This window comes from Eptatretus burgeri, chromosome 15, assembly GCF_056783735.1.
Source record: "Eptatretus burgeri isolate ZD-2024b chromosome 15, Ebu_testis_v1, whole genome shotgun sequence".
Lineage (NCBI taxonomy): Eukaryota > Metazoa > Chordata > Myxini > Myxiniformes > Myxinidae > Eptatretus > Eptatretus burgeri.
In genome coordinates this window covers 66,946,262-66,958,321 of record NC_140975.1, presented here as the reverse complement: position 1 = coordinate 66,958,321, position 12,060 = coordinate 66,946,262, and the positions used below count along the sequence as shown (strand labels likewise).

At 44.5% G+C, this 12,060-nt stretch overlaps 2 long non-coding RNA genes across 4 annotated transcripts in view; one reads left to right on the top strand and one right to left on the bottom strand.

Annotated features, from left to right (window-relative positions):
- LOC147012390 (uncharacterized) overlaps window positions 1-12,060 on the bottom strand; it is a 45,813-nt gene that overhangs the window by 21,008 nt on the left and 12,745 nt on the right. The window contains exons 1-2 of one of the 3 annotated variants that reach the window (XR_015051596.1): window positions 7,493-7,631; window positions 93-277 (exon numbers count right to left, since the gene is read on the bottom strand). The exons of the other annotated variants lie outside the window; for them this stretch is intronic. This is a non-coding gene — a long non-coding RNA (uncharacterized LOC147012390). Of the gene's footprint in view, window positions 1-92; window positions 278-7,492; window positions 7,632-12,060 lie in introns of those variants that run through there. 3 annotated transcript variants of the gene reach the window in all.
- LOC147012391 (uncharacterized) lies at window positions 7,112-11,855 on the top strand. The gene is made up of 2 exons (XR_015051597.1): window positions 7,112-7,423; window positions 9,422-11,855. It is a non-coding gene; the product is annotated as an uncharacterized LOC147012391 (long non-coding RNA).

Here is a 12,060-nt window from a genome sequence, read left to right as displayed (position 1 = left end):
TAATCACCCTACCTATAAAACACGGGGATGACACTTTGGAGCTGGGTCGATATTCAAAGCCAGGCTAGACAGCTTTGAGCAAGTGTGCATACCTCTCAGCCATCCTGCCGTGGTGTGGGGATCCACGGTGTTGTTGATAATTAGACAGAGGCTCAGGGTTGTTTACCCCTTCCTCCATGTCTGACAACTCCATGAAAGGACATGCTGGATTCTTCTTTGAACTTCCTGGTGATGGAGTTGATGCTGTAGGTTCATCAGCTTGAGGCCTTTCAACCTTCTGGAAAAAGCGAAAGAGAGCATTCTGGGTGCTGCTTTCTTCTTTTTTAAGGAAACATTGCATTGTAGCCACTGAAAATATTTTCAAATTCTCTCTTGAACTCGTTTGCTTGTCCTGTTGCTTTATTCATTGTAATCATCCCGTTATGTTAATCGTTCTTTTAATTTGATCTTTAGTTTTATTTTATTTCACCTTCCAAACTCCAGGGAAAGTGGCGAGATCATTGCGGGTGGTTACATCTACTATTGGTCTGGTCACTGTGATGGTCACCTTGCCCAAGGAGTTGCTGCAGCTGTGTCCAATAAGCTGACTCCCATGATAATTGAGGTAACACCAGTCAATGAGCGTATTATAAGACTAAGGATTTGTCACTCCTTTGGTGTCGTTTCCCTGGTCTCTGGATATGCTCTGACTAAAGCAAGTGATTTCTGTGAAGGATGCATTCAATGCCGCACTCAAGTCTGTAGTTGATCAATGCCCCAGGCGAGATATGCTTCGAGCCTTGGGGGATTTCAATGCATCGACTGGAAAAGATTGGGATGGTTAGGAGACGTGTGTTGGTCCCCATGGGTCTGGAAATGTGAACCAGAATTGCACTAAGTTCATTGACTTTGCAAGAAGTCATGGACTTCGGTTGGCTGGTTCATGGTTTCAGCACCCACTGGCTCATCGCTTGACTTGGCATTCCAACGCTGGTGATGGGGCAAAGGAGATTGACCATGTGCTTTTTGATGGTCACTGGAGGATGATCCAGAATTGCAGGGTCTACCGGAGTGCTCATCTTATTACGAACCATAGGCTTGTAGCAACCCTGAAGTTGCAGTTTGAAGCCAAGAGAATGGTACCATTCCAGCCCCGGCTGCATGTTTACAAGCTCATGCATGAGAGTGAAGCTTTGGAGTTTGCGAACAGGCTGAGTGGGGATTTGGTGGGTCTGGGTGCTTTGGGAATCCTGAAGAGTTGTGGAGTGCCTTCCATATGACCATCCTTGATGTTGCCTGTGGATGTCTTGGAACCCACTGTAGGCTGAAGGAGAATTTTGTCTCAAGGGACACTGGATACCATTGATCAGTGTTGCAAGACCAGGCTTAATGGCAGAGCTGAGCTGTTCATGGTGTTGAGGTGTAAAACCATACATGTGCAGAGGGTGAACAAGGAGGCCGACGTGCGAGGAATCTGTAAGGGGGTAGAGCATCACCGGTGATCAAGTGATTCTCATCCTGCTTACAGGGGAATTCATGCATTGCGTTGTTCTAAGCCCATCCCTCTAATGTATTGCAGTGAGAGCAGAGGGTGGTGGGCTCTTGACAGAGGAGACCGAAGTGAAGGCCCAATGAGCCGGTTACTTTGAGCGGCTGTACCAGGCTAACCCACCAGCTGTTGAGTTGGATGTCAGGGATTGTTACCACTCCTATTGCTGACATTCCAATCAACTGTGATCCACTTTCATTTAGGAAACACAGGCTGCGGTGAACCGGTTGATATGGGGTAAAGCTCCTGGGATCTGTGGCATCCATGTTGAACTTCTCAAGGCTGGTGGAAATTCTGTCGTCATGTTGTTGCATGCAGTTCTGTGTTGTGTTTGGAACACAGGTATCATCCCAACTGACTGGAAGAGGGGCTTTCTTGTCACTCTACTAAGGGAAGGGTGATCACCAAGACTGCAACAACTACTGAGGGGTGACGCTGCTGTCAGTGCTGGGCAAGGTCTTTGCTTGGATAATTGCGTGTCGAGTATCGACGAAGCACTGGGATGAGGGGCAAAATTTTGGTGTGCTGTCTGTCTACCCTACGTCACAGTCTCCTTTTCATTGTCCGTCTACCCTACGTCACAGCGTTACGTCATGTCATGAATGACGTAACATCCGAACAGGATGGAGATGAGCTGAATAGTGTTTATGCGGTGAAGGGTCCGGCGGACCTGTGGCATCGCCGCCGCGTTTATGACTCTGAGTCGGAGTATGGTGTTCCCTGTATGTCCCGCGGTGAAGAAGGGTGTGGAGGGAGGAGAGAACGCCGGGCCCATGTACATCCCGCTGTGATTGTCAAATCCCGCAGGATTTAATCCCACCACACTATTTTGTCAAAACCTTGTCCAAGATACGGATTCCTGTTTTCGCATCTATGTTCCATCATAATTACACAATGGCTCGACATGCAATGCATGGACTTCCACTTGTTATTGATGGGGTTCGCCACCATCTGCTTGGGCAGCTCCCATAGCAGTCAAGCATTACACCAAATAAGTCAACAATTGACCGCATCCCTGCTCCTTGGGTCCTCACCAAACGCAGACGAGAGTATCAGCAGGGGCTGCTCGCAGCCGATGTTGATCTCCGCAAAGTGTTTGATTCAGTGAATCAGTCATGATTCAGTGAATCGGGATACCTTCTGGAGGATTCTTGGTCTTTGTGGTGCAGACTCTAGTACAGAGAGTGCTGTGAGGTGTGGTGGTTCCATCCCAGACTTATTTCCAGTTGTCACTGGAGTTCGTCAGGTGTGTGTACTGGCCACCACACTTTTCGGTGGATTTGATTCTGGCGGAATGTCAGAGAGATCATTCTGCGGTGCATTTTTTTTTTTTTGGGGGGGGGGGGGGTGTCATGATCTCTGAGCTTGATTTTGCAGACGATGCATTTATCTTTGTGGTGACTGGATATTCTTTTGGGGGCCCTCGAGGTGCTGAATGAGGTGTCTGAGCTGCTGGGATTACAGATTTCCTGGGTCAAAACTAAGATCCAGGCTTTCCATGACATCTTGGTTGCTGCTTTCTTGTCTGTACCTGTTTGTTGTGAGGATGTGATCACGGAGAAATTCACCTACCTTGGCAGTGATATTCTGATCTCCGCTGGCTGTGAGCCAAAGGTCAGTAGACGTCTGGGTCGGGCCTGAGGAGTCATGGATTCACTGGATCAATGGGGTGTGGTGCGATCAGTACCTGTGCAGGAGGATGAAAGTCTGAGTTTTCCGGTTCTCGGTCTTTGTTGCTTCCATTCTTGCATGATATATATATATATGTTTCTGTATAGGTGTATGTATATGTATATGTATATGTATATGTATATGTATATGTATATGTATATATATATATATATATATATATATATATATATATATATATATATATGTATATGTATATGTATATGTATATGTGTGTATATATGTATATATGTATATGTATATATATATATATATAGGAGCCTGGTGTTGGCGCAGTGGTTAGTGCAGCGGCTTGGGATCCAAAAGGTCCCGAGTTCAAGCCCCGTTGGGCCACTGAATTAATACACCAGGGGGTTGACTCAGCCTGTCATCCTTCCGAGGTCGGCAAAATGAGCACCAGTGTACTGGGCCGGTGTATACCCCGGTTAAAATAGGTGTACCAGATCCCTGTGTCGCAAGAGGCGACCAGGGTTGCGTCAGGAAGGGCATCCGGCGTAAAACGTGCCAAATCACGATGCGGATCATATGGATGATCCGCTGTGGCGACCCAAAACGGGAGCAGCCGAAAGAAGAAGAAGAAGATGTGTGTGTATATATATATATATGTGTATATATATATATATATTGTTGCGGTCTTCGCGCCCGCCGGCGTGCTGACGGCCACGTAACTCGAATCGCGGCACGTCGCCCACCGGACGGACAATCCAGTCGTGACCCTCTCGGACTAACGCCGGGAACCAGTCACGGGTGGACCTTTCGGTCTCACCGCGATCGAGCCAATCAGCCCCCGCGTGGGATAGGGTTGCTCGCCAAATTCGAACTACCTAAGTACCCACGCGGAGGGTAGACCGGGCGATCGCACCTCGCCGCAGGTCGACTTCGGACACGGGCCACTTAAGCGACCCGTTCCGACTATCAGAATAACCGAGCGGTGTTATCGTCGACCTCGACGGTTCGATTAATTATCGGGCGTACTCAGCCCACTACCAACCCTTTACGTGAAGCAAGATGGGGGTTCAATGGGGAAAAAGACGAAGCGAAGCGGGAAACAGTTCAACAATAAAGCACATTTATTCGCGACGAACGGAAAGCACACAAATACAATTCCACCAAATGCACACAAAAAAGAAAACACAATTCCATTTACACAAAAAGCAAACATAAAAGTGAAAACACAGTGCAGAGCTAATACCGACTACCGAGCACACGGCAACACTTATACAATTCTACTTCACAGACGGCGCCGACAACACATACCCAAAACCAAGGAAAAGAAATACCCTCAAGAATGAGGTAGGCCTGGGGCCGAGACCTGGTCGGGCCTACCCGTTTGGTGATGAGACGCGGAGCGGCGATGGCCCCGCAACCCGCGGGCCTCGTGGACAGTGCCTGGCAGGGGGTGGGAACGGGGCCCCCTTGGTCGCACTATCTCAGCGCGGGGGGAAACAGGAGGGGGTTTGCTGATGCTCGGGGCATAGAGGATCTTTATTATATGCGACGAGCGTCTCCACCTCGGCCAGGTCGCGCTGTCGGCCTCCCAGGGGTGCAGCTCCCTGCACGACGCGAGCACCCCCTCGTCCGCCCTCGCCGCCTCTCCACAGCTCGTCCCCTCCGTTCCGACTTCAACGCACACGACGAGCAGCTCCACCGCCCGCGAAGTCTTGACTCTCTGTTCCGACTCCTTCGCCTCGTTCCGACCTTTACTACTCCTTTGACTGACGAACACCGTCCTTTTATCCCCCCGCAACTTCGCCTTTGACCCCCTCCCTTTGACCTTTCACCTCGCTCCCCATTGGCCCGAGAAAAAGTGGGCGTGAAGGCTTTTTGATCCACAAATTTGCATATATCGATCGCCCTGGGGTGGGGCCAATTCGCCCCTCGCTCACCGATTGGACGGCAAAAAGTGGGCGTGTGTCGTTTTCGATCCGTTTTTGAAGCAGAAAATCCGTGATTTTGTACACGCTGTTCAACGTGCGCCCTACACGAGTCCAGCATCGGTGCCCATGAGTGGCGCGAGATGACGGTGATGCGATGGTGGCGAGTTGTGACGGTAAAGGTCGTGGCGGTTGTGGTGAAGCGGTGGTTGTGGTCGGTGGTTGATGTTGTGGTTGTGATGGTGGCGATTGGTCCAAAATAAAGATAGTAAAAGAAAAACGGCTATCCTGAAGAGTCGCAGCTCGCATAAATGACATGTATTCCCACTAGACAACGGGTTTGGGCCTAACTACACATGCACTTACCGAGATACCTCACCTAAGGGACCTGAATGGTGGTTTGCGAATCTGGTAACCACAACAATATATATATATATATATATATATATATATATATATATATATATATATATATACATATATATATCTCTTATAATAGCAAGCTTGCACACTAAAAACTCGGCTCGCCGTCACATGATCCCAATGAAATTGCTGTGGTACTTAGCGGACATGCCGACAATGTTTGGGAAGTCTTGGCGTTCCATAGTACCACTTGCATTTTGCACAATGCGTATTTTTGTCATTCTCCGTGTACGGTCTGTCGTCTGCTACCAGCTATGTTGTACTGCTATCCCGTGCATGTGCACGGGTATCGCTAGTACATATATATATATATATATATATATATATATATATATATTTATATATATATATATAGTGGCCTGAAAATCACTTTACCCCTTCCCAGTGAAGCATTGTTCTTGAAATCTTTTAATATACAGGTTTTATTGCACAGTACTTACAATAATTAATTTGTCATTGTATGTGTATGTGCTCCTTCATTCTTCTGAGTCAGTGTTTCCGCATACCATAACGGGTGAGGGGGCAAGGGCAGAGCGGAAGGGACGGAGGGAAGTGCGAGAAATTTATCAGGGTAACTTTCGGGCTACCCTGTATATGTATGTATGTATAGGAGGTGTGTTCAAAAAGAATCCAACCTTAATTTTTCGTGCGTAAACAAATGATGCCAGGGAGGCGTGGTTTGGTGCACGTAAGTAGGCGATCCTAATTCGTATGCGTGAATATTTTCCCGCCTGCAGAAGCTGTCAGTCACCGACAGACCGCCGATGAGTGAGGAAGTGTAAGTGAACGCCGTCGGATTTTCGTTTTTGACAAAATGACGGAAAAACTTGAACAACGCTACTGCATCAAATTTTGTGTAAAGCTTGGTGATTCCCAAGTGGAAACGATCGGCAAGATTCAACAGGCCTTCGGGAACGAAGCAATGGGCACCACACAGATAAAAGAGTGGTACAACCGCTTCAAAGATGGTCGCACATCAGTGGAAAGTGAAGCACGTTCTGGTAGGCCCTCAACATCCCGAAATGAGATCGTCATTGACCAAGTGAGGACCCTGCTGATGCAGGATCGTCGAATCACGATCAGAGAACTTGCAGACGAGGCGGGCGTCAGCATTGGATCCGTTCATTCCATTGTGACTGAGGATTTGGGCTTAAGGAGAATCTCAGCGAAGTTCGTGCCAAAGCTGCTAACGATCGAGCAGAAGCAACTCCGTTTGGAGATCTCACAGGACATGCTGGAGACTGTGAACAGCGATCCCAACTTCTTCAACACGGTGATCACTGGCGATGAGACCATAGTGATCCGACGGCGCTCACTTACACTTCCTCACTCATTGGCGGTCTGTCGGCGACTGACAGCTTCTGCAGGCGGGAAAATATTCACGCATACGAATTAGGATTGCCTACATACGTGCACCAAACCTTAGCTTCATTTGTTTACGCACGAAAAATTAAGGTTGGATACTTTTTGAACACACCTCGTGTATATGTATATGTGTATATGTATATGTATATATATATATATATATATATATATATATATATATATATATATATATATATATATATATATATATATATATCAGAGGTTGGAAGGATGAATGTGCACTCACCTCAGCTGTCTTGTCTGTAATTTGAATCCCAATCCAACTAAAAGCACTCATTTCATGTTTTGCATGCAGGGTGAGGCGTCATTGTGTGCACTATCCCTGAGATGGATGTTAAATTTGGTTCTCAGTTTGCTAGCATTCGTTGGGAGACATTAAAAACCCAAGGTATCCATGAAGAGTGCATGAATTGTCATTGAGAAATTCCTTTCATCATCAAATGAACGTCAAGCCTGGTCAGCCAGTTCGTCAAAGGCTTGCGCCAAAAAAAAAGCAACGTTCCCCATCCAACCCTACAAGAAGGTAGGAATAATTGGGACTGTTAAAGAAGTATTAATTGTTCGACAGATAAGTGCTGATAGTTCTCCTTACCGTGTTGCTGTAGTTTGAATATTCCAATGACTGAGGTGCAGCTTGTTAGCCTTGGATGGCAGTCAACCAAGGAGAAGGTAACACTCACTCTAAAACCTTCACTATGCTTGTGAGTGAGCTGATTTAGTGGAGAAGCTGAAGGGGTATGAAAGGGGTGCCAAAAGTGAGACTGCTGCCAAAATTGCTACGTGGCACACTGTCCGGAGTCCACAACAGCCGAGTTGTGCTCCAAACATCTCGACTTCATTCTGCATTTCGGTTTTCACAACCTGGCCGAGAGCAACAGACAGATGGGTCAAAGGCAACCCTCTGGTGTCTTTATTTTCTGCCTTACTATTCGTGCTGATGACCCACATGTTGATGGTTTCTCCTCTCAACACTAGTTTACAAATTGAAAAAGTTGATTGTCTGGCCGACCATTCATGATTGGGATGTGTGTTTTTGTATGACCATGAAACGTATAAAAATAGATTTTTAAAAAATATTTGTGCATAAACCAACGACATTTAACAAATTGAAATTAATAAAAAAAAACTTTACAAATAAAGTCAATGCATTAATACGAAAAGTAAAACTGGAATATTATGAAAATAAATTATTTCAATATAAACCAAATGAAGTCAACCTGGTCTATAATAAATACTATTACAAATAAGAAAAGAAAAGAGGACTCAAAAATTAAAATTAATTGTAATGTGGTCATGATGAATAATGCACAACAAACAGCTGATTAATTTAATGATTTCTTTCTGCAAATACTGTCGGTCCATCGTTAAATAACAGGAGTCCACCTAGCAAGGTTAATTTTGACTATTACCTTCATGCTCTTCACCCAAATTTGTTGTATTTATACCCCACAACAGAGGTGGAAATTTGTAATATTGTTAATTATTGTTATGTTTGTGGGGTAGATAGAGGAATTTCATTGGAAAGATAGGACTGTATAGAGTAGCGTGGCCCGTGGACGTGTAGGAGACATTTCAATGTAAATTAAGAAAGGAAACTGTCAGCTGAAGTGTTGTGTGTCACCACACAGTGGGTGGTGCTGTGTTAATTCGGTAGGGTCTCAGGATAATTTCTCCCAGTATGTGATTGCCCCCTGTGACCTTCTCCTACGTTTTTGCATTTCAAGACTGGCAATAAAAAGGGATCACATCCTTAAAACAACAACAACCGAGCTGCACATCCAAGCAGGCAAGAAACCCTGCCTCCAGGGATGACTACTAACAAACCACGCCCCCGGGAGTGGATAATTGATGGGCGTGACGTCAGAGTGCAGGCGAGTTGGGTTCGGAGCTGGACACGAAGGAGGATGGGGCAAAAGCGAGGAGGCAGAGATAGTGGTTTGAAGAGAAGGGCATTACGACTGGCTTTCCCTCGACATGGTGAAGAAGGCTGCACAATTCTTGTGTTCGTGCTGAGGCGAATTGGCTCGCGTGGTGGAGCAAGATGCTGGCCATTGACTGTTGGGTGGGTCATGTGAGACCAGCCTCGAAGCGGGGAAAGAGATGGCACCATTCTGCAGAGAACAGCGGTGTCAAGTGCAATCGCGAAAAAGTTGTACGGCGGTTTCTGAGCCCTGGTGTTGAGTATCGCTGCTCGGATTGCCTCCTGTACGTTTTCGTGCCCAGAGAGCGGCTGGGTGCCAATTTGGGCGCATTTTCCCCCACAGTGACGAAGCGGTTTGGTGACCAAGTGACCAAAACTCACGCCTGGACACACAGCTTAGTGCCGGGATAAAGGAGGGACTTTTCTTTTATTATTCTGTTGCCTTGTCTGTATTAAAGTCTGTGTGGAGGCACCTCAAAATTAGATTAGTTTTACCTCATGTTCTGTTTCGATTATTACCCTTTGAATTATTACCTCCACCACCGAAGGTGAAGGAGGTTATGTTTTCACCCCTTTCTGTCTGTCTGTCTTTGTGTGCAGGATATCTCAAAAAGTTGTGCATGGATCCAGATGAAATTTCGTGGACAGGTTGGAATGTGTGACAAGGATGAACTGATTAGATTTTCATGAAGATCTGGATCCGACTGCGAGAATTTTAAAAGTGATTCTTCACCATTGAAAGATAGGGCAAAAATGATATATAGCACGATATCTCAAAAAGTTGTGAACTGATTCGGACGAAATTTGGTGGACAGGATGGGTGTGTTGCAAGGACGAATTGATTCCATTTTGGTGAAGATCCGAATCTGGATCTGTTTGCGAGAATTTTTTTAAATTTTGAGAGTGATTCTTCACCATTGAGAGATCGGGCCAAAAAAAAAAAACATGTAGAATGATATTTCACAAATGTATCGGGCCTGTTATGTTTTACTGGATCAAGCATTGTGTGGTGGAGGTATGCGCTCTACTGAGAGCCCGTCTTGGTCGCTTATGATTGGTTTACAAGTTTAGATAGCTGCATTCAGTACACAAAGTATCGATCTCCTTTATCCGATTGTGAGATTACTGGTGGAGTTCATCAAGGTTCTCTTCTGGGTCCATTATTGTTTACCTCATATATTAATGACATTCACATCTCTAAGTTAATTTTCTTTTGTTTTATATACTGATGAGACATGTTTTGGATTGTGATAATAACCTTGATTCATAAAGGACTATTGTCAATGAAAAACTTTTATAAATGTGTGAATGATTTTGAGCAAATGGACGATCTGTTAATGCAAAAAAAAAATGTAATTATATAATTTGTCGGAAAAAAAAGAAACTTGAGATTTAGACCAAGTTAAGATCCTGGTGAATAATGAAATAATACCACGAGTTGAAAGGACGAAATTTATCGGTGTTTATATTGACAGTCAATTGTCATGGCAATTCCATATTCGTGAACTTGAAAAGAACGTTTCCAAAGTATTATTTCAAGACTGAAGTGATTTCTCCCCAAAATGTACTCCGACTGTTGTACTGTTCCCTTGTACTTCCTTATTTATCATATTATACTCTTGTACGGGGTAAAACATTTCAGTCGAATCTAAATAAATTATTTGTTTTACAGAAAAAAAAACATTTCAATAATATGTGGGATGCCACCTGGATCTCAAACCGATCAATTTTTTTATTATCGAAAGTTACTAAAACTCTTCGATCTCACACATCAACAACAAGGTATTTTTATGTATAAATGTGTGAATAGACAGGTCATTTACGTAATCTGTTGATTTTTATGCCTCCGCACCAAGGGTGCCGGAGGTATTATGTTTCCGGGTTGTCCGTCTGTCCGGATTTTCGTTTACGCGATAACTCAAGAAGCAAATTGTAGAATTTCATCAAACTTGGTAAAAAGGTAAAGTAAAACGGGGCAATTAAGTGATTAGATTTTGAGCCAGATGTGATAAAGGTCAAGGTCAAACTCTGAAATTTTACTGTTTATGCCCTGACTCAAATATTGGACAGAATTTCATCAAACTTGGTACAAAGGCAAAGTTAGGCAGGGCAATTCACTGATTAGATTTTGGGCCAGATATGGTAAAGGTCAAGGGTCAAATATGTCAATACTCAAGTGTTTGTGCGGGAGAGCGGAGGCATACCCGTCGACTGCGCGCAGTCAAATTACTCTAGTTAATTATGATATTCAGCCTGGTGTTGGCTTAGTGGTTAGGGTGGCGGCTTGGGATCCCAGGGTCCTGAGTTCAATATCCGTTGGCTGCTGAATTAACACCAGGGGGTTGACTCAGCCTGTCATCCATCTGAGGTCGGTGAAATGAGTACCAGTGTACTGGTCCCGGTGTATGCCCCAGTTAGAATAGGTATACCATATCCCTGTGTGTCGTAAGAGGCGACCAGGGTTGGCGTCAGGAAGGGCATCCGGCCATAAAACATTGCCTCAAGAAAAAGCCTAACCCCTGCACAGCAGGGAAAAATGGCTGTAAAAAGGTTTTTTGTTTTTTTTTAACTATGATATTCACCGGTGTACTACCAGATCAATGTCTTGTATTCATCTCCATAAGCATAGAACTGTGTCTTTTCAGCATAATATTCATTATTCTGGCCCTAAACTTTGGAATGGTCTGTTCGGCAGCTTGGAATATGCTTCCTCCTTGGAAATATTTTCACATCTTGAAGAAATATGCGATTTTGTTACGATTCATTACCGTATAACTCTTGATTGGTTGAAATCCATTTTTCTTTTGCCTATGTTGCCTTGAATTACAAATCAAAATTGTATTCCCATTTACATTGTAGCTCACGATCTTGGTTTATTGTTTATGAAATTTGATTGTATTGTTATGTGTGATGTGTTTTTGTTACGGCGTCCCCAACACAAGCAAATTGCTTCTCCGGATTGACTCCGCCTTCTGTTAAAGTTTTGTGTTGTATTGGAAGAAGGAAATAAATGTTGTTGATTGCAAAGCTTTAACCTTTGGTCCAAAGTACATATGTATTAGCATAAGTTTTGTTTGACTCTACTTTGGTCATAGGGTCGAACTTTATGTCCTTGGATTTGTTATAATGTTTCATTATTTACATTCATTGCAAGAGGCCTCTCAATCGAGGGGTTTCCAAAATGAAGGTGTTTATGGTATAACTGTGCATTTTGGCCCTGTGGGTAAGGATGTTTTTCT